The sequence below is a fragment of the Furipterus horrens genome, unplaced genomic scaffold (assembly GCF_987537825.1).
Source record: "Furipterus horrens unplaced genomic scaffold, mFurHor1.1.pri manual_scaffold_6, whole genome shotgun sequence".
Classification (NCBI taxonomy): Eukaryota; Metazoa; Chordata; class Mammalia; order Chiroptera; family Furipteridae; genus Furipterus; species Furipterus horrens.
The window spans coordinates 135,734,501-135,758,432 of NW_028327176.1; the positions used below are offsets into that span (position 1 = coordinate 135,734,501).

The 23,932-nt window shown below is 34.6% G+C and overlaps 1 pseudogene; it reads left to right on the top strand.

Moving 5' to 3' along the window:
• The first annotated feature begins 18,651 nt into the window (after nt 1–18,651).
• Nucleotides 18,652–23,208, top strand: LOC150007472 (thyroid receptor-interacting protein 11-like; annotated as a pseudogene).
• Nucleotides 23,209–23,932: the final 724 nt, after the last annotated feature.

A 23,932-nucleotide genomic window follows, 5' to 3' on the forward strand; every position in this document is an offset into this window, starting at 1 on the left:
TCTTGACTGGAAGTTTTCTGTGTGTGTTTACCTCTGTGTCTTAGGTAGAGCTGTCACTCCTGTTATATTGTAAGGGGTGGGGCCTTAGGGATTCGTCAGTACAGGGTGACCTGTTTCACCACATTGTGGCGCTGTCTGTGGGGGAGGGGTCTGAGAAGGAACAATGCTGCTTGCCCAGCACTAGCCCCTTTTCCAGGCACTTTTCTCATTGTTGTAAGGGACTGGTGCCTCTCTAGCTGTTGCCCTGGCTGTCGTTCCCAGAGTGGATGGGTCTGTGGACGTTTTAGGACCGTGGGGGCCCTTTAAACAAGTGGACTCTGCTGAGAGACTGGCAGTTTCTGCCTCCGCCCCAACTCCCACTGGTTTGCACAGTCAGAAGCAATGAGGCTTGATTTTCCCCAGTGCTGGGACCATGAGCTGCGCAGTCTGGTGAGGAGCTGGGAACGCTCCCCAGGTTTCCCTTCTGACTTTTATAAATGTGTAACTGTTCTTTCCACAAGCCTGCCACTGCTGCCAGGTTGCCACCACCACACCATGTTCTCTCCATCCTGGCTCCAGCCCTCCTACCTGTCTGGATGAGCATTTCTTCTTTATATCTTTGTTTGTTGAACTTCCATGCAGTTTTATTTTCTGGAACTTTTGGTTGTTTCTAGTTTTGAGGTATTTGTATTCCTTCTTAGTTGTGGAGGGAGTCATAGCATGTCTGCCTATGTTCCATCTTGGCTAGAAGTCCTCTGTTTTTATTTTTAATGTTGATTTATTTTGCCTTAAGGTAATTGCCTTCTTTTCTGCTGTGTTTTCCACTTATTTACGGTCATAAATCAAATATTAATATGCTCTAAATTATTGGTTCTCCTCTTTTATTTTCTGTGCCATCATACTGGGAGAGTAAAATCCCCAAAGGAATGTCCACTCCACATGTTCTTGCTTCTTGTAGGGAAAAAGTCCTTAATAGATTAATGGAAGCCATTGATAAAATGCCAATTAACCATTACAGTTTCTTTTAATGTCAAAATTAAAGTACATATTTCCATAAGAAAGCACCGACATAACCAGTTTAAATATTTTTGCTGTTTAGGTAACAGGCCCCTGAGAGAATCTACAGGCAATATGATTGATCCTTGATATTAAGAACTTCCTCTCTCAATCATAATCCAGGTATAAAGGATAATACAAATAACGATGATAATACCTTAGTAACTTTAAAGATTATAAAGGAATTTACAGAATTTCTTTAATTTTCTTTGTTTCTGTATTTAACCTATGTCCTAGAGATTGACTTGGGGAAAATATTTTTATTTTTATATTGGATTTTTAAAGAATCTAATGATCAATACTTTTATTTTCCAAAACAAAAAGTGCTAACAGTTAATGCCTATTAAAGATTAAGTATGAAATCTCCCATTAAAAAAAAAATGTAATTATCTTTCACATATCTTGTCTGTAATGTTGTATGTATATTAGACTTTAAAAAAGAGCAGCTATCAGGTCTATTGTCTGTGAAAAGGTCAATCAATTCATGCAGCACTATTACAAGTATCTTGTGTGCTTCCTTCTATAGGAAGCACAAGGTGCACATGGTATTTCTAATACATGACCTATGGATTTTATTAAAATGTATTGAGTAAACAGATTTGAATTATGTTTGAATTTTTTAACATTTTATGGATATAATTATCATTATTTAGAAAGTAGCCTACAGAATGTTATAATTTTATATCTAAAATTTATATAATAACCTTTGGACTTTTATTTCACACATATCCTGACTAAAAATAAGGTGCACTTTTTGCAGCAATGCACATATGTACTTGGTGAGTTTTCCATGATCTTGAAACAAATGATTTCTTGTCTTCCTTAACTGTTAGCCATGTTTTCTTTAAATAATCACTTTTTAAAAAAAAGTAATAGTTTTAAATTTATCTTAAAAAATTTATGAAGATGACAGAATTTTCCCATATACCCCGCATTCAGTTTCTCCTACTTACTCCCATCTTACTTTAATATAGTCATTTGTTACTGAACATGTTAATGAAACAATACATTTTTACTAACTAAAATTTATAATGAATTGATATTTTCATAGTTTTAACCTAATGTCTTTTTTTTTTGTTCCACTCTCTTACCATATTACATTTAGTCAGTATGTCTCCTTAGGCTTCTTTCCCATTTGACATTTTCTCAACTTTCTTCTTTTTTTTTTAATGGTCTTGACAGTTCTGAGTGTTGGTTAGGTATTTTGTAGAATAGCCCTTAATTGATGTATTAATATATATGATGTTTTTCTAATGATTAGACCACAAAGGGAAACATACAATTCTCATAACATCCTATCAAAGGTATATACAAGGGTCATCCTATCAATGCACCTTATCAATGATGATATAAACCTGATCACCTGGCTGAGGAGTGATTATTAGTTTTCTGGAATGCACTGTTACTCTTGTTTCCCTTTTCTATAGAGTACATTATTCATAGTTCATTAAACATGCTTTTCAAAATTAAAATTTTAAATGTGAATCTATTTGAACGTCAGTTTAAGTAGTGAAACTATGATAGTTTCTATTCTAATTTTACTTATGTTTTTGTTTTATAGGATTACTTACATTTTTTAATATCTATGATAGAATATAGTTACAGGTTATGTTAACATTATTGCAGGATAATGCATAAATATAAATCATCTATGTGATTCATAATAATCAGATGTTAGGTGACCCAGAACAGTGTATTCTCTTGAAGTTTAGTTTTGACCAAGGGTGTGCTAGAGAATCAATGAACAGGGCTGGATTTATTGATTGTATACTGGGTGAAGTAGTATTGTGGTTAGGGTCTTTCATAGGACATAATAACAGAGAAAGTACAAAAATAAGTTCATCTAATTTTTGAGATGTATTATATGTGCAAAATATAGGAAGGTTTTGAGAGCTTGTCAAAGGTTAGTGACTTAGTGAACTAAAAAATAATCTGTTAAAAGGCAAAGGACAATACCACGAGAACTGAAGGACCGTCAGAAAATATAAGAGATTCCAAAGATCTCATTGACCTTGAGGTGTTTAACATAGACAATAGACTGTCTTTAAATTCTCCTTTTTACTCTGTGGGTGCGTGAAAGTATGTGTGTGAGGGTTTCTTGTACCTTAAATCAAGCCATTTTATTAGACTGGGGGTTCAAGAGAAGTGCCTGATTTCTGGTGCAGAATATAAAACTGACAAGTGCAAGCCCTGGCCTCTGGTCCTCCAAAGACAAGAAACATGGTGGGTTAACAAGCCAGGGTTTCAGTCACAAGGAAACAAATCAGTTTTCCAATTATTAAACCAAAATAAAATTTTGAATGTTAGAAAAATAATGGTAGGGATATAGACTGGAGGATACCTAGACTTTCATAAACACACACACAAAAAGCCCTGATCTTTTGTTAATCACACATTTTACTATGTCAATATTGTGAAATGGCTGTAGAAATTAGTGCAAGTAAAGCACTAGAATTTTTTTAAGTATGTTTTATTAATTATATTGTTACAATAGTTCCAATTTTTCCCCTTTGCTCCCCTCCGCCCAGCACACCCCTCCCCCAGCAATCCCCCTCCCCCCAAGTTCATGCCCATGGGTCATACACACAAGCTCTCCCACTTCACCCTTTCATATATTCTTCTTTTTCTTTTTTAAAAATAATTAATTAATTAAATATTTTAACAATATAAAAAAACAATCCCTCCCTCTCAGACTTAAGACCCTTTATAATCTTATAAAGGACAATGGGCAAAGGTCTTGAGCTCTCTAGCTCCTTCAAGCTGGACATGGTCATCGTCCTACCTACCCTTGGGTCCAAAAATCCCTAATAAGAGTGGGGGTGTGGAGGGGAGGGTGGCCTTCCCACATGGGGAAGGATCGTGCAGACTCCAGGTCAGTTGGCTGTCCCCCGACAATGGTAAAGCACTAGAATTTTGATGACAAGAGAAGAACAATGTTTTACTTCCTCAACTCTACTAGTCGAACTATACCAAAGAAACTGTTTATTCAGGATGTCATATCATTAATAGTAAAATAATATATTATTATACTTCTCAGGAGATAAATAGTGTATCAGTTTCACATACATTGACCCATTTTAACACAGATGCTGATGAAATTTTGTATGTCTAGGAGGGCATGATAAAGCAAGTGATATAAATTCCCCTTCCCAAAATATTTAGGCAGCAGTCAAGGCAGTAGTTTGGTTTTAAACGTGTAGTTCTTGGGTCGGTTAGGGTTTCCAAGATTCATTCAGGAGATCAAAAGTAAAGGAATTTTAATAATAATGTTAAGAAATTATTTGTCTTTTTTACTGTATTTACATTTTCAGTTTTGTTGCAAAAACAATAGTGAATACAGTTTCTGATGCTTTAGTCTGAATCAGAGCAGAGGTACAAAACTATACCAATTGCCATTGCATCCTTCACTGCCAGGCATTCACAGAAAAAAAGAGAGCAAGTTTCATTTAAGAATTTTTGTTTTTGAATATTTGTATTAAATATCAACTTTTTATTCTGTACAATGAAATGGGAAGTACACAGAAAACCTTTCCGCTGCATTCTAAAGTGAACAATATTTTCCAAATAAACAATGCATGATTTTCAAAATTTCAAAATAATTAATGAAGACCTATTTGAAGTGAAAGACCTATAGATTTTAATGGAACAGAATAAAATAATTAATTGGCACAGTTATGGGTCCCATGTTGTGACCTTTAAGAAAAAATTTGTCAACTTTGGGTGTAGTATCAAAGATGAATATACTCAATCACCTGAAAAAGCTGTTAGATACACTTCCTCTTTTCAGCTACATTGTTTTTTGTAAGTCTGAGTTATCATCAAAACACAGGTTGAAGGTCAAAATGATATAATCATCCAACCATCTGGAGATATTAAAAAAATTAGAAAAGTGAAGCCCTGGCTGCTGTGGCTCAATGGATTGAGCATCGGCCTGTGAGCCAAGTGTCGCTGGTTCGATTCCCAGTCAGGGCACATGACTAGGTTGCACTTCAGGCCCCCAGTTGGGGGAGCGAGTGAGAGGCAACCACACAGTGATGCATCTCTCCCTCTCTTTCTCCTTTCCTTTCTGTCTAAAAATAAAATAAATAAATAAACAAACAAATAAATAATTATTTTAAAAAAATAAATAAAAAATAAAAAAATTAGAAAAGTGTAAAACAATATTATTATTCTCATGTATTAATTCTGGACTATATAGTTATTTTTAATTGAAAGTACACTAATTACATTAATAGGTAATAAGTTTATTATTGTTATTTTATAGGAATTAATAAAGATGTTTAAGAGTTGTTTTGATTTTTAACATGGTAAATATCAATAAATAAAACATACACAATAATTATTGAAGGTTCTCCACAGTTTTAGAAGTTTATAGGAGTCCTGAGACTAAAATGCTTCAGAAGTACTTGCTTCAGTAAGTCTAATAACAGAACCATGACACACCATGGTAGCTGTCATTAAGTGTTTGAGAGAATACCTTGGACGTCTTCTGTTTCACCTGCTCAGCATCCGGTTCATTTTTCTGATTAATGCGCGCCATTTTTCCTTTGTTTTCATATTGCTTCTCTGCTTTAATTTGGGTGTATTTTAACTTCTTGCTGCAGGGGAAGATATTCTACCTAAGCATAAACAGGAAGCACATTTTTAATAAGCTTTATCTCCTCAACTTGCAGACAAAATAATTAATCAAAAATGGGTACAAGCCAGTGAAATTCAATTCCAGGCTTATGCAGAAAGCTCTGGAGAATGGGTGGTCTCTTTTTGTTGGGAGGATTGATAAACCACTAAGCGCTTTGACTGGAACTACTGCTTGACATCACTGTCATCATTTAGAGACATCTTTCTCAAAATAAAGCAATGCAGAGGAAAATAAAGTAGAAAGAGGAGAAAGAGAGAGAGAGAGAGAGAGAGAGAGAGAGAGAGAGAGAGAGAGAGAGAGAGAGAGAGAGAGAGAGAGAGAGAGAGAGAGAGAGAGAGAGAGAGAGAGAGAGAGAGAGAGAGAGAGAGAGAGCGCTCTAATTATATCATTTGAGCACCTGGCTTGAGCCATGTCAGTTTTGTGAGGCAGTAAATTCCCTTTTTGCTAAAATCAGTTTGACACAGATCCCTCTCACTTATGTTTGAAAAAAATCCTATGGAGTACTGCTCCAGGAAGTATAAGAATTGTGACTGGCCAACTTTATTCTTAATATAAGGGAAAAAGTTCTGACAATTAGTGCTGTTTCAGTCATGTAACCAACTGCCCCATAGATTTATATAATTTTTGAGTTGGAAGAAAACTTAAAGATGAAAGAAATAAACGCCTTTATTTTGGGAATAAAGAGACTAGTACACAATTTTTTTATGTTAATTCCATATACCTAATTACTAGTAGACTGTGGGAGACCATTTTGTACAGTATAGGAAACTGTAACCACTGTGCAAGCCAGGCCTGAACACAGGACTATAAGTCTTGACCGAAAGCAGAAAGCAGCTGGTAGACATGATCCCATGGCTGCACTGATGTCCCACACTCGGGTGGGGGGACTAGGAATGCAATGTACCCTTTGAAGCTTGTGAAACCCGCTCTGCTTTGTGTATATCCAAGTCTGTATCAACAGGATGGTTAACTCTAGGAGTACAGTCTGAACTTTTACACTGTACTCTGATGCCAGAAAGTCTAACTGAATGTAACAGTGTGCTGACTCATACCTCTGTTTACTGACCTTCTTTATGTTTGGGTGGAGAGCTGCTTTCTCACACCATGCATTTCTGCACATAGCCTACTCAATAAAAGCCCTTCTAGGAAGGAGCATGGGAGTGACCCCACCCTATAGGCACTATTCCTTCTCTCCCCAAGGCAATTTGTCTCTGGGTTAATTTCTTCATTAGCACTCGGAGGACAGCAGATTCAGGAACTCCCCACAGTAAATGAAGAAATTAGCTCACAGTCACTTAAGTATTTATAAACATAAAATGACCATTTTTTTGCAGTGCTCGTACAGATATAAAGAATTAAAAAACAAAACAAAAAACAAACAAACAAAAAAAAGCCCTGGCTGGAGTGGTTCAGTGGATTGAGTGCCTGCCTGCAAACCAAAGGTTGCCGGTTCGATTCCCAGTCAGGGCATATGCCTGGGTTGCAGGTTAGGTCCCCAGTTAAGGAGTGCATGAGAGGCAACCACACATTGATGTTTCTCTCCCTCTCTTTCTCTCTCCCTTCCCTTCTCTCTAATAAATAAATAAATAAATAAATAACATCTTAAAAAAAAAAGAATTTAAAAAAGAAGCTATGGAGATAGAGAGCATTCTTGGCAAGGTTTATTATTGTTGTTTACCATAATTGAGAATTAAAATATAATAATACATTTTCAGCAATTTTTTGTTATTTTTCTTAGTCATTGAAGAGTCAGTTCTAGGAATTTTTTAAAGAAAATTAGCTGATTTTATATATACATACATGCACATGTGTGTAGCATTTTCAATACACTATATACTATAGTGCATGTTTACCTAATTTGGTAGTTTTCTGGAGTTTATTCTCTATATTAAACCAGATTTGTCAGAATATAAGCTTTTCATTTATTGTAATTTAGAAAAATTTAGGAAATATTAAATGTTTAAATCTACTAGTGTATGTGTACTGCAAAAAATAAACACCAATTTAAATTGTGTTGTGCGTGTGCATACGAGTCATTTATTACTAAACTAAAATGTGAGATTGTTTGAAGATTTGTCCATTTCCGTGCTAAGGAATTGTGTTCTGACACCCGTTATTTTATTGCTATTCAATTATCTTGTACTTTTCCTTTTATAGTACTCTTCCTTGAATACAGTTTTCTTTAAAATATGGAACAAGTTTATCTTTGGAGAAACATATTTATCTTTCCAGATATTGATTAGTTCAGATATCTCAATTAAACTCTCACTAAATTGTATTCATTCTCTTAGAAAGAAAGGCCTTAAATTCTTCAAAAGCCAGTAGAGAGAATTTTTTCAATCACTAAAATATGACATCCTGTAAGTAAAAGTATGCTAATCTATAAGAAATGAATTCTCTATTTAGAAATATCACAAACCTAACAAATTTAATAAAATAAGAAATATAAGGCTTAATACTTTAGACTGCAAATTTAATTTACTTTAGGTTTATCCAGTAGTGCTATAATTCCATTGATGAAAGGTGAAACTCAACTCTGAAACTATAGTTACAGCAAATCAAGTTCAGAAAAGTAAAAAACAAAAACAAAAAATAAGTGCCAAATGAAAAGGAGAGAGGGTTAAACATGTCAGTAATTCTATGCATTTGCTATTTCTTCATTTATAACAATGGCTCTCAAAATTCAAAGTTACCTGAGGAACTTATTAAATATTTAGATACATTTCAACTTACATTTAAGTCTTTTATCCATTTTGAGTTTATTCTTGTGTATGGTTTAAGCTGGTGGTCTAGTTAATTTTTTTACATGTGCCTAATTTTCTCAACACCATTTATTGAAGTAACTGTCATTACTCCACTGTATGCTCTTGCTCCCTTTATCAAATATTAATTGACCTTAAGGCGTGAGCTTATTTCCAGGCTCTCTATTCTCTTCCATTGATCAATATGCCTGTTTTTATGCCAGTACCAGGCTGCTTTGATTACAATAGCCTTAAAAAAAAAAAAAAAGAAAAAGAAAAATTTACCTTCTATGACAGCATGGATGGACCTGGAGATTATCTCACTAAGTGAAATAAGCCAATCAGAGAAAGACGAACAGCATATGACCTTACTTACAAGGTCTGTCCAAAAACAAAGTCCAGCCATTGTTAATATAATGAGAATGGTTTGCATGAGACTGACATAACTTGGCAGCCAAGGAAAGTAGACTGGAATGCCTCTGTGTCAACAATGATGGCTTCACTGTACTAGTCAATGGGGGTGGTAGATGCCATTGAGTCAGCACGTATAATGTGTGGCCATTGTATTTAAATAACTAAGCAAATAGAACAAGAAATCTGCATCGAATTTTGCATTAAGTTTGAACACTCAACCACAGAAACTATTCGGATGATTCAGAAGGCCAGCTACAGCTTTGGGCAACTATCACATCTGGTGCAGAGTTTTCTGGCAAAACATCAAATCACCCAGGTGACTCAGTGTCCCTACAGCCCACATTTGGACATTTGGTGTTCTGTGACTTCTGGCTTTTTCTAAACTAAAATCACCTTTGAAAGTGTAGAGATTTCAGATCATTGATGAGATTCAGAAAAATATGGTGGGGCAGCTGATGGCAGTTAGAACTGTGTGAGGTCCCAAGGTGCCTGCTTTGAAAGAGACTGTGATGTCATTTTCCTATGTACAATGTTTCTTGTACCTTGTATCTTCTTCAATAATTGTCTTTATTTTTCATATTACATGGATGGATACTTGCTGGACATACCTTGTATATATGGAATCTACTGAACAAAATAAACTGACAAACAAAATAGAAAAGAGAGTCATGGACACATGAAACAGACTGACAGCTGTCACGGGGGAGTGAGGTTTGGGAATTAGATGAAAGAAGGTGACAGGATTAAGCAACATGCATATGTACATGACATATAGATAGACACATACAACAGTGTGTGGTGATAGCCACAAAAAAGGGATGGAAAAGGGACCTGGAAGTGGTCAAGGAGGGGAAGTGAGGACAGAAAGAAATCTTGTTTGGGGCAATGGGTGCATGATATAGTGTGCAGGTAATGTTTCATTGGCCTGTACACTTGAAAAAATCAGTGTGGTATAGTGAACCAATGTCATCCCCAAGGAATAAAAAAAAAAAAAAAAAAAAAAAAAAAAAAGACAAAACAAATCAGAAACACATTTTGTGAATATTCTAATTGAGTTTTAGAGCCTAGTGGCCTGCATTTTCGATAAATATATCAGAGGATTTTGATAGAGATGATTCAAATATTATAACAGGCAAAATTAATCTATGTAATCCATATATGAACTTCAGTTAAATTGTGTAAATTATGTAAAGCAGTTTTTTAGTTTCCAAACTAGGGCATAAAAGACATTCAGGAAGTAAGTCCTTAACTGAATTTCAATTCAATGTGCTTGATTTGCCAAAAAATCCCTCAATGAAAAATAAGGAAAAAAATCCACAGAGAGAGGGAGAGAGACAGACAGAGACAGACAGAGACAGAGAGAGAGAGAGAGAGAGAGGAAGAGAGAGAGGGAGAATCTTTTGCTTGAAAAATAGAATGAAACAGGTTTTTCTGTTGTTACCAGGACAAATTCTTTATAAATTGCAGTTTACTGTAATTGATTTTATTCTTAACAAAACATCAAATCATCTTGGGGGGAAAACAAAAGGAAGTGAGATTAGCTAAGGAAACAAAAAAATCCTTTTCAATGATTAAAATTTATGCCTCAGAAATTAAATAGGCTTGATGCTTTCCTTGGATTTACAGCGTTTCATTTGTTATTGCCATTAGCTTTAAATGCTTTGGAAAAATTTAACAAGAGAGCTATAGCATGGCTTACAACCATCATGAGCTTCAAAGATTCAAGGGAATGCTTTGCAAACTCTGCTTTAATAGGATTACATGGATAATGTCTTTGAATACTTATTCTCTCTACAAATCAGGTATGATGCATTTTAATGACATTTAAAATGTTGTCATCTTACGGCTGAAGATAATGACACCTAGAAATATATGGAATTTGATGATAAATGAGTAAAATATCAAAAAGTTTCATGAAAATAAAAAGCTAATTCTAGTATACATAACATCATCTTCATTGAACAAACTGAAATTAGTATTTATGAAATAATAGTATTGCATACTAGTTCAGCAGTGAGTGTGGGAAAATGAGATAAATGCAACCATACAAGCATAAAATTAAAGGCCACCCCCCCCAATCTTTCACTATGTTTTTGTGAAATTATTTTTCTTTGTAAAGGACAACTATGATACACAATTGGATTGCTATCTCTTTCTCAGTTCTCATGCATAAAAAAATAAATTGCTAATACATAATTAATGCAAATAAAAATACTGGAAACAAAATCTGAAGCATTTCTTAGATTATGCAAATTACTTGAATTGTACATGTTCTTATAATTTATATTGAATTTTGATTAGATTTCCTTAATATCTTCCTATTTAAGCATTTTTAATCTAAAAATTGTGATATAATTAGAATGTAAGCATTCTGTGTCTGTATTTATAATTTTAATTTCAGAAAACTTGCTTAAAATTTCTACCATCAGCCTGGAGGTGACTTGAATAAAGTTGTTAACTAATGAACAGTCATTGTTAATATTAATCTGCATATGCTCATCACTCTCCTAAAGGACATTTATTCAAGTTTGGGTTTCAAAATTAATTGTAAGTTATGTAGGTTGATAATTTTTGGGAATAAGGCTAATGTTATTATAGCATTTATTCCTTTTTCATTAATTTTGTAATCAAGAAACATCTGAATGATTTCCCTGTGTAAATAGCACATTTTTTGTTATTATCATGACTGAACCACAATATCTTTAGGAAACTGGACACTATTTAAATAGCACCCTTATTTCCTTGTAATTAAAATTCTGTTCATAATTATAACTGGAAGAACCATTATTCAGGAGTTATAAAGAAAGAAGCTTTAGGACTAAATAAATTATTTTAAAAACCAAAGCAACAGTTAATGTATATTTATTTGTACTTTTATGTTACTAAGTTATATATATATATATATATATATATATATATATATATATATGTATATATACCTTTTTTTTTTCTTGGTTTTTCAATTACAGTTGTCCCTTTTTCCCCCAACTTCTCTCCCCCACCCAACCCACACCCTCTCCCGCACTAAGTTATATTTTTTAAAAGAGATATCTAGCCCTGGCTAGTGTGGCTCAGTGGATTGAGTGCTGGCCTGTGACCCAAAGGGTTGCAGGTTCAATCCCCACTCATGGCACGTGCCTGGGTTGCATCCCAGGTCCCCAGTTGGGGGCATTCTAGAGGCAACCACACATTAATGTTTCTCTCTGTTTCTTTCCCACTCCCTGCCTCTCTCTTTAAAAATAATAAATAAATAAATCTTCAAAAAAAGAGATATCTATTCATTTATTTAATGAGCATTTAAGTTTCATGTATTTGTCAGCTCTGTTGCTAAAAAAACAGCCCACACTCTCAAGTCTTTACCTTAAGGGACATTTAATCCTTATCTCTGTAAGTATTAATAATTGATAGGCAATTATCTATAACTTCTGTGACTCTGATTCCTTCAGCTTGGTTCTGCTCAATAAATCTTACATTATAAGACCCATGTCTGAAAAAGAGGATGCTCTTTTGGACATGCCCATTCTTTTGGCAGTTAGAATTATCACATTTAAAGCTTCTGCTCTACTGAAGTGTATGTCAAATTCATTTACATACCATTGATCAAAATGTGTCATTAATTAAGCCCAATGTCAATGAAATGGAAAGTGTACTCCAAGCATGAGGGGAACACAAGCCTGTAAATGGATATTTACAAATACTAATAAATGTACCATCCTACTGTATTGTCTTTCAAATACTCATTGTCCTCAAGAACATTTAGGTATAGAATAAGTTGTTTGCAATTTAAGCAGATAAAATTCAATATTATTAAAAAAGGCCTCAATTTGGGTGTATACTATAATATTATTTGTATTATGGACATGTTTGCTTTAGAAAAATATTAAATCTTATTTTTATCTGGGATTTAATTTAATTTATATACTTTCCAATTCTCCTTTGCTAACACTTTCTGTTGCTGATTCAGATTATATTTTTATAAATTGTTGTAATTCTATAATTGGGAGACAGTCCAAATTTAGAAGTCTAACCAGAGAAAAATCAAAGCTGATTTATAAGAATGACGAGTTATGTGAGACATTAGGTCACTCACTCATCATTCTAATTGAGTTTCCTTTTTGCTTCTCCAGGATGAGATACCTCCAGGCTACATACAACTTTCTAGCTCATCCAGATCAGCCAGTTTGAATAGTTTATCTTGCACCTTCCCAGGTTCCTTCCTAGGGATAAAAATGATTAATAATCAGTTGGTCTATGTGTTGGCATCTAAGAATCTAAGAGGAACTATAACTCACAATACTTTATCTAGGACCATTTTTTGGTAAGGTTACCTGATAGCTTTATAATATAATAAACCATTCTTTATTCTTTAGAGGTTGCTACTGTTATTTTTCAGTCAGAAATAAGAAACTAGGATTTCACAAAAGTTGCCACCTCCAATATGGGCCAAAATCAATATAATATTATCCAGCTTTATTTGATGTGCCCTGCTTTGACTTTTCTTGAAATCACCCCAGTTTCTTATTTTAATAATTCCATTCAAATAGTCAAGATCACACACATGTTTCCTGCTTTATTTATTTATTTATTTAACACACTTGTAGGTACATTGAAAGAAATATATATATATATATATATATATATATATATATATATATATATATATATAATCTTATGAAGATTAATTTAATAAAAGGAATAGTCAAATCCCTTCTCTGACTAACTTGAACCACTAACAATTATCCTCTATCTTGGATTGTGTGAAAGCTTTGATATTGCTGACTCACTCCCTGATGTAAGGGACTCTCCCTCTCTTCTCTTTACAGAGTTGGCAGGCCTCCCTATAACATACCAGGACCCAGTGATGGGACAGAGGGGTTCACCAAGTTCTACAAGTATCAGACTTAATGATGTCAAGTAGTCTGGCCTCAACTCACAGATTATCAAAAATTTCAGATTATGTTAACTATTGACTGGTTGTCCCTTCAAATTCATTTATTTAAAAAATATTCCAATTGCTGTCTTATAAATAGTAAAAGGAATATTTTAGCATGTCTCTCTCTCCTGTCCTTTTCCCTCCCTCCCTCTCTTTTTCCCTCTCCATTCATTATAAGCATATTCATAAACTTAAAAATATTTTGTTTTTTTACAACATATAATTTGTCACCAGGTTTTATAGATGTAATTTTATTTCATAACATTAATATCTTAAAATTTAGTAAGACTAAAAAGTCATGCTCATAAAAATATTGCCAAATGTATTAATTTGTTTTTGTTTTATTTAATGATGACTTTCTAAAGACTTAAAATTATTTTATAAAAATGCTTAATACTTTGGAAAAAATTACATTAATTAATGAAAGGAAAACATAAATGCCTCACTGGATTTCTTAGAAAAACTAATTAATATTAAGTGCATTTATGATATCAAATTATCAAAGAAAAGTCAATTCAAACATAAAGTCACTTGTTCTGCCTTCTAATGATGATGTATATAATACTCAGTTCTGGTGATAATACTATAAAATGTGCATTACTGGTGTGTTGTATAATTTTAAAACCATGATTCCTGAAAGCAATTTTGCCAATGCAATTAAAGTTTGAGAATGTTCCTACATTTTGCGCTAAAGTATCTACTTTTAGAAAGTATTTCAAAGGAAGTATTTATATACATCAACTTGACTATGGAAAGAATTTTAAGTTGACAAAGCAAGATACAAAATTATAAATTCATAAACAGTTAAAAGTTGCTCCATGAGTTTAGAGGTCATAATTGTTGGGTATTTAAAATTAAACCCATCCAACAGACTAGAAGAAAAATCTGATACCAGCACTGTTTTTCAGTATTTACTCTTCTTACCTTGCATCAGATCATGTAATATGCCTAGGGAATTTGGGATCCTGGGGGAAAAAAAAGTGATGTTTCATCAGCCTTCAACCGACTTTATTGAAGTTGCTGTCATTTCTAGCAAGCTCAAATTCTCAAGGGGAAAATATTGATATCAGTATTTTATAGTCCTGTTTGCTCAGCTCCTGTCCCAGGCCACCAAGTTCCTTTCAGATACAGTAGCTGTGTTTACCTCAGACACCTGTGTTTTAAGCTCAAACTTAGGAATACTTGTGGAAGACCTTTAGGTGGGAGTTCTTGGGTGGGCTCTTCCCAGCACCCTTGAAACTAAGCCGAAGGCACTGACCTCACCGACAAAGACTGCTGAATTTCATCAGGTTGAGGTCTATGCTGTCTTCATCCTGTTTAGTTTCGCTCCTGGGAACCCAAATGCAAAGAGATTGTGCTGCTTTCCATGTAACCACCAAAGCTTTCTAAGGGCCATATTGAAAAACCTGTCTATATATATCACCACCAATTTAGCAACTTAACTCGGCACCCATTTATTACCTCACAGTTTGTGTTGACACAGCGTAACTGAGTTTCACAGACTGAAATCAAGATATTGCCCAGGATTAAGATTTTACCTGGAGTTTGGTGTCCTCTTCCAAGATCATTCATGTTGGCAGAATCAGTTCTTTGTAATTGTAGAACTGAGAACTGAGGTCTTGTGTCCTTTTTCTTTTCTTTCCTGGCTGTTGCCTGTGGGGATTACTCTCAGCTCTACAGGATGCTAGTAAGTCTGTGCTAGGTACTTCCATAGATACTTCACAACGTGACTGCTTTCTTCCAGGCCAATAAGAGAGCTTCTCTCTAACACTTCACTTTCTTTTAAAATGCTCATCTAATTAGCTTAGCTCTTCCAGGATAATCTCCCTTTTGATTAATTCTATCTCACCTGACTATTAGCCTAATCATTGGAGTGATATCCTGGTATATTCACTGGTACTTACCAAAATAAGAGGAGGAGCTTATACAGGATATGTACATCAAAGAAGAGACATCTTGGAGGCCATATTAAATTCTTACTACTGGACTCTGCCCTATGCCTGACTTGATTTGTTGCACTAGAGTTTGCAAAAGTAAAATTTAACAAAAAAAAATTTTACTATATTTTGTAGGTTATATGCACTAAAATATGAACAGAGATAATTCTTAGGTGATGATATTTGAGGGGAAATTTTGCCATTTTACTTATATATTTCTACCTTATGTACTTAAGCTTTGAGCTATTATCAATGATGCTGCTAAATATTTAACAACTTGCTCTCCAAAACCACAAGCCATTATGATAGCATTTGTGGATCTCTCGTGTGAACAGCTACCATGTCTGATTCCAGCCTACCAATGAGATATTACAGAATGAACAGTTAGCAGAAAATACAAACCATTGATTCTGGCAAGCTGCTTTGGCTAGCTTCAGAACACCTATTTTTATTGCATTTATTATAAAAATTAGCTTTTTATTTTAGGAAGAATGTACATTTCTCTTAATAGCATTTAGATATGGTAGAACACTAAGATTGAGAATCACTGAAGTAAAATTCAGAAATACCTTAAATGGTCAGCCTTAGGTTTTATATATATAGTCATGTATCACATAATGATGTATTAGTCAAGGATGCACCCCATATATGAAAATGGCCCCATAAGATTATGATGAAGCTGAAAATTTTATATTGCCTAGCGACTCCTTGGTCATTATAATATTGTAGTGCAATGCATTACCCATATGTTTGTGATGGTGCTTATGTAAACAAACCTACTGTGCTGCCAGTCTTAATAATACCATAGTACATATAGTTATGTAGAGTATCTAATACTAGCTAATGATAATAAATGACTATGTTACCAGTTTATGTATTTACTATACTATATTTTTATTATTGCTTTAGAGTGTATTCTTTCTATTTATAAAACATTTTCTGTAAAACTATCATATGTTATGCTTGCAACAGCCTCATACATTTCTTGTTTACCATTCCTCTTGATTTCATCATATTTTTCTTGTGCTTGATTTATACTCACATTGTTTTGTACAGTAACAGACTTGTAGCCTGGGATCAATAGACTATATCATACAGCTCACATGTGTAGTAAGCTATACATCATTTCAGTTTGTGAAGGTACACACTGTGATGTTCACACAAGGATGAAATTACCTAATGAGGCATTTCTCAGAATGTATCCCACTCTTTAATCAGGCTATGACTGCATTCCATTTGAAAGACAAAATATCTTTTCATAATTGATTAATTAGATTAACCCTTGAGTCAGTTTAAATACATAGTGATTAACAGTCTGATCTTAGGATTCTTCTGAGATCTCAACTCCTTGTGGTAGTCCAGCACACATAAGAGAAAGTGTGCGCAAGCCTTTTGGGGGCCAGAGAAAATTCCCTTTTATGTCAATACTATTTTAAAACATTAACATTCTTACTCATAGAAAAGGTAAATTTAAAATTATTACTTTTAAAAATTACAATATTTTGACATCTCAAAGGGGGAAAACTTAGAGCAAAAAAATGTTTCTATATATAGAATTTGAGATAATTTTTATAAGTACCTAAAGCTAGCAATCAAGATAATAATAAGAGCTAAATATATAAAAATCATAAACTGGGTGGTACAAATGTTCAGTTTTTTGTTTAAAGTGTTATTTTCACTTTTTTCCTGTTCTTAGGTAGCATGTTTTAAAAACATAGAAGGAAATAACTAACATTAAAAGGCAAATTGCAATTTCACTGAATTCACTAAATGAGTTATATCAATCTTGTGTTAATGTGTCATATTTATTTTAGTAAAAGTAAAGTGTTTATTGATGTGAAAAAAAATAATCAAAGAGTAGATCTCTATTCCAAAGTAGAGACATCATCAAATCCCTGAAGTAAAAGCTTAGCTATTTGTAATCATTTGTAAATTAAAAAGAGATAAATTTCAGAAAATGATAAGATCAAATATTTCTCCCTGAAGGGTAAACAGAACTGTGACTGGCATACTCAGTACTTTTCCAGGAATGGATGTATAATCAGTCATTATATTCAAAGCACTCTAGACTCTAAAACTTAGTAAGATCTATAAACAGGAAGTAAGTTGGGAAAAAGTGGATAAATAAGTGTCCAAAAATGAATAATGACAATGTCAGCTCAGGAAGGACCAAAGAAGGAACTGCTAAGGGATCCAAGAAGCAATAAAGAGATGTCTTATTTCAAGTAACTATTGGTTTATTAAAATCCTTTATAATTCATGGGAGAAATGGTATCATTTAGTTAGATTGATATTTACTGAAATCATATACAGATTTATAAAGTTTTAGGAATGGACTTGAGGGGCCCTCCCACCACTGAGACTTCAGTAGAGGCCAGGATCAAGTAGCCATTGCAGCAGCTATCCCTACCTCTTCCTTAGGGGCCAAACTGAAGGGACTGTCCAGGAAGCCCACCAGGTGGGTGGAGGCACTGCTGTGTCCCTTGCCTGAGCTCAACTGGAACAAGAGCGGAGTGCATGGCCTTCCTCTTGCAGCCAGAACACCCAGCAGAGCAGCTGGAGGAGGTACTGGGCTCCTCTGAGGAGGAGTAGGAAATTCCCAGCATGGCCTGTGCACAGGGGATGATGTTTGGAGGTAGCACTTTGAGCAGCTACCCTGGTAGCAGTGTCCAATTGGCACAGCATAGGGACAGTTAATGAAACAGAAGAGGCCTGTGGGGGCCCTGTCACTGGATAGAGGCCCTTGTTAGGCCAAGGCCTCAGTACCTAGGTGTCCCTGCTCCCCCAAGTCTTGCCACTCTGTAGTTTCCTAGCAATGGTGTCATTGTGATTTGACTCTTAGCCCCATCCACGAAACAATTCTGGGATATTTATCAGGATCGTTCCACAATGCTGGACTCTTTTTGCTAGCTTTTGGTGGAGTGGACCAGGTCAGTCCTGTGACTGGCAGCCATGGCCTCCTGGTTTGGTGGCCTAGGCTCTGGCTTAGACCATTCCCTGGGGCAAGTGAGAGGCAGTGTGGCTTGTTTCACAGGCCACATCTCTAACTTGAAGGAATCCAGAAAGGAAGAAGAGTGACCTGACTATTAGAGAAAAGAGGTTGAAGTCACTCAAATGAGCTTAAGATCAGAGAATGGGAGACTTAAAATCTTTTGCAGTGATGTAGACCAGAAGTATGAAACATCAGAGATTTAAATAAAGCAACAAACTGCTGCTAACCATCATGAACTGCAACAGAGACACTTAGAATTTAAACTTCTGAAAGGAAAACAGCACTAAAGAATAAGGTGCTGAAGCTATAATCAGCCTCTCAGTCAGTAAATTCTGATACATGCCTTGTGCCATCAACCCCTGCAACACCTTTTTTTGGTGTGACATCGACCATCATGCTTCAGCTTGCAGTGGAGATGATGTGACTTGGCTGAGCTGATATTGTCACAACTGAAAATAAACAGACTGACAAATCTCTAAGACTTAAGGTTGAAGTTAACCATTAGAGGCATTTTGCTCAGACTTCCATAGCAAACAGCATTGGTCAATATGAAATCTACAAACTGTGAAACACCACCAAGAATTTCAACAGAAGCAAAACAAGGAAATTTATGACCATCAACTTGAAATGACAACATTGCAGAATGCTCATCAACAGAAATGGGCAGAAGTAAGTCCCAGGCATCAAGGTAAAATAAATGAATATGAAGAAAGAATTAAAGAGCTGGTAAATCTGTTACAGCAGGTGGCTCAGGAATCAGAGTAACTGATGCTTCAAGCATTTGTGACATGCAAAAATCTATTCAAGTTTTGCAAATTGGAAAAGAAGAGCCAGGAAGGTTGAAGAACTTAAGGTCATAATTAATTACATCAATAAAAAATTATCTTCTGCAGAAAATGAAAGAGATGTTTTGAGGATAGAGCAAGACTAGATAAATGAGGAAAAGAAAATAACAATCGAAGAACATGAATTGAAGCCTGAGCACATTCATGGAGGAAGTGTTCAGAGTGCAAAAAGTGCTGTCTAATACTGAAAATAAAATAATGAGACTGAGTAGCTTAAACCAGGATTACGATCTCATTGATGATAACCTCAAACTTAAAGAATGAGTTCAAGTTTTAGAAAAAGAACATTCATTATTGAGTCAAGGAGAAGAACTTTATCACTTTTAAAATTGAATGAATGTAAAGGAATTAAAAGTACATGTATAGGAGACATGGATTCAAAATTAGAGGTAAATTATTTAAGATGTGACTTGGAGACCAAGGACCAAAAAGTCAATCAGATAGCAGCTAAGTTAGGAGAGTTGGCTCAACAGAAACAAGAATCTGCAAAGCACATGGTTTTCACGAAAGATTAGCAATCAAAACAACAAAATGAAAAAGACAGCATCATCAGTAAACTAAAACAAGTTTGTGATGATGAAAAAAGAGAGTTTGTCAACTTGAAGATGATAAAATGAACATCACTGAAGAGTCAGACATGCAGAAAAAAAGTTAATTCAAAGTGAATTGACTGCAAATGATTTGTATTTAACCAAGCAGAAACTTAAGGGTAAAGTAGAAGATTTAGTAGTAGAGCAGCCAAATCAGTCATAAAAATCTAACATAAACATCCAGAAGAACTTTGAGCTTAAGGTGTATATTATTATGAAAAAGGAGCTTTCAAGGAATTAGCACAAATTCAGCTCAGCATAGGGCAGCTTTGCAATGCTAAGTATGATTTTTTTTAGGTAAGTTTGACTCTATTTTACCACAGCCCTCCATGGGATCAATTACTTCAGAATCCAAAGACTCATAAGACAATTAAATCTGATAAACTGAGTGAGTCTTATAAATTGTTTCAAGAAGAGGGACAAAAGCTGGGAAAATCAACACAGGAGAAAAAAAAGCAATAATTAGAACCCTCCAGAAAGATAATCAAAGAGTGTCTGATTCTATTGCTACCACTTTTGAACTAGAAAGGAAGCAATATGAAGTGATTCAGAAATTAAGCAGCTAAAGGAAAAATAATATGTTTTATAAAACTTATTTTTTAAAAAAGGGCTCTTAAAGCACTAAGTGATGAATTACTTTAAGTGAAAATTTCACTAATGAAATGAGTGAAAATGAACTTGTGAGACAGGCAGTGACCAACCTGAAAAAGAGAATATTGAATTTTGAAATGGACATGCATAAACTACAACAGGAAAATGAGAAAGAAAAAAAAACATAGTAGAAATATCTAGGGAAAAGGAAACAAAATCAAGCACAAAAAGAGAGAAATACGTGAATTTCTAGGATGAGTGAGGAAAGAGAAATAATTTGAATATGTTGCAATGACGAAGAAGACTCTTGCTTTAGAACAACTATTAAAAGCAAAAGAACAGGACAAAACTGGGTAACTGAAATCAGCTTTTAAATGCCGTTACATTAATGCAGGAAAAGACAGTTATGTTTCAACAGATCATTAAAATCATGGTGGCACTGAAACAGAAGCAATGGAAAACTGTGCCTTAGAAAAGGAAGTACAACATTCATGTGACAAAGAATTACCCTTAAAGAGGAGCTGGAGAGATGGTTTAACCATGCTTTAGAATCAGAAGATTCTCTTTTTGCCAGAAGCTTGGACTACAGAAGACAGAACAACTAAACTAAGAATGAAAGTCACAGAATTGGAGAAGAAGTGGTGTTCATCATTCAGTGCAATGGAAAAGGCAAGCCATCAAGCCAGTTTGCAAGTGGAGTCACTACAGGAACAATTGAATGTGTCAGCAGGGAGAAAGATGAAAGTGCCTTACAGCTTTCTGTCTCTCAGGAACAGGTACTAGCTAATCTGTAGTTGCTACTGGTTGAATGGATGGAGAAGGCAGAATTCTAGTCAACAGGGAAAACTGGGTTTATAAGGACATCTGGATAAAGAGAGTTCTAGTTTGAATCTGAAGAACAAATTGAAGAATTTAAAAAACAAAATGAGGTCCAACAAGAAGTGCTGAATAACGTACAAAAAAAAAAAAATGATGAACTTACTAAATACCTCAGAAGGAAAAGTTGAAAAAACCCAAATGTGAAACTTCTTTATGGGATATTTTCTAACACTAAAACATAAATGTCATGGTGTGTTACAATTAATGGGAAGCACTCTGGGTATAAAAGCAAAGAAATGGAACAGTTGTTCAATGAATATCAAGGTGATGTTACCAGATGGCTTCGATCAAAAAGTTTTCCCAAAACACCTCTGAGATTAATGTAGCATTCTGTGCTTAAGAGTTCTTATTCAGAACTTTTTGTTCAATATCTAGAATCAGAATCTCATTTCAGCTTTTCTAGCAGCAAAACACTCTGCTAGTGAAAAGAAGCCTCAAGATTCACCAGGAAAGGCAAATCAAGCTAAAAATACACCGACAAGTCTTAAAACTACCCTAGGATCCACAATCCCCAAAAGATCTGAATCTCTGTTCTACGGCTGTATCTTTTATTAACCCATGTGGACTTGAAACTGGTGGGTCTGACCATCTTCATTTAAACACCATTACTCATGTTGTGCTCACATGTACACCTTTGTTACTGTTGCCTGGCAAGAGTGCCCAAGTTGCACTGGATATCCTCAAAATCAAAATAGATGATTCTCAAACCAGAGATAAGACAGCCCTTTAAAGCAGTGGCCTTTGGTAAAGGTCACATATTTGTTTGCAGCTTTATTTTTTTATTTTTAATTTAATTTTAATGTATTTTTTCATTACTATTTAATCCCCTTATAACCCTTTTCCCCAGCAATCATCACACTGTTGTCTATTTTTATACTTAAAAAATAGACTGTTCTTCCAATAAAGTCTTTCTTATATAAAGTTATTGGTGCTGAGACATAGCTCTGGTCACTTGAAACTGGGAAGAAATTTTTTATCAATACCATGAACTCACAACCATTCAGGCAAGAGTATAACAAAAAAACGATTAAAGCCTCGCTTGTTATGAAGACTATTTAGTGGCATTAATTAAAGGTGACTCTGAGTTTCTTTACCTTGAATTTCCTCTCCAATTCCCTAATTTTTACAAATTGAGATCACTACAGCATTTCCCTGTTGTAAATCTCTTCCCAGCCCCAATCCCACTCTGTCGTAAGAAACTGAAATATGTATTTAATGGCTTTAGCTCATTGGTTCAGTTTCATTGCTATTTGCTTTTAGACCATTTATTATCTGTCTTATTTGGCCAAACTCATATTTCATTTAATGAGTTTCAGCCATGTCCTCTAAGGCAGAACCACTATTCTGATACCAGGGTAGAACTTTTATCCTTGAAAACCAGAACCTATTGTTGTGTGTTCTTCTCCCAGAACTCCTGAATGTTGTGTTCTGGATGCTTTCTGTGAATTAAACTAAATATTTATTGTAGGAGCTTTCTATGCATATTGTTCATCAAATTGCCCCTCTGATATTATTCACCTTTTAAACACCCCTTATCTTGCTTCTGCAGGTTTATCTGGCCATCATGGTCTGGCATAAGATTCCAATCAAGCATGGAGATAGTGGAATATAACATTTTTGTGTATTCATTTCCTTCCTTGAATTCTACAAACTATTTTGGATTCAGGATAGTGATAGTAGTTGGAGTATGTTCACATTTACTCTTTGCAGCAAATTAAAATAAGTAGATTTACTAAATAATATTTTGAATAAGCTTCTTTTAATGTAAGCACATGTCTCAGAGGCAAAAATTGGCATAAAGCTTTTAAATAATCTCAGGATAGCAGGTGAGAAATATGTAGATTTTATGGTATAGAAAACAAAAGTATTTTCTTGCATCATAATGATATAATCCCAAAGGTTCTAACACTGAAAAAAATCCTGAAATTGGCAGCATTGTATATGGTTTGTTTCTACTGCTCTTTCATAAGCTCCTCTCCATACATACTGCTCATGAAATATCTATTTATTCTCTGTCTCCTTGCTTAAATATAAGTCTCTTAAAAGCAGCAAATATGAATCCCAGTTGAATAGTGTTCTTCCATGGAGTCATGAGGCACACTGGAATAAAAGATGGAGAAATCTTTTAGCTTAAGAGATTGGCTGACATCTTGTACCTCTGCTATCACTCACTTCACAGATTCTACTGGCTGCATCCCTGATTAACTGTGAAAGCAGAATCTGTGTCTATCTTGTTCACTAATCCCCAGTTTCTTGTATAGTATTTGACTTACACCCTGGTGTACAATCAAATGCAAGACCTAAAATGTTCTTAGCCATAGTCCAAGAAATTTTGG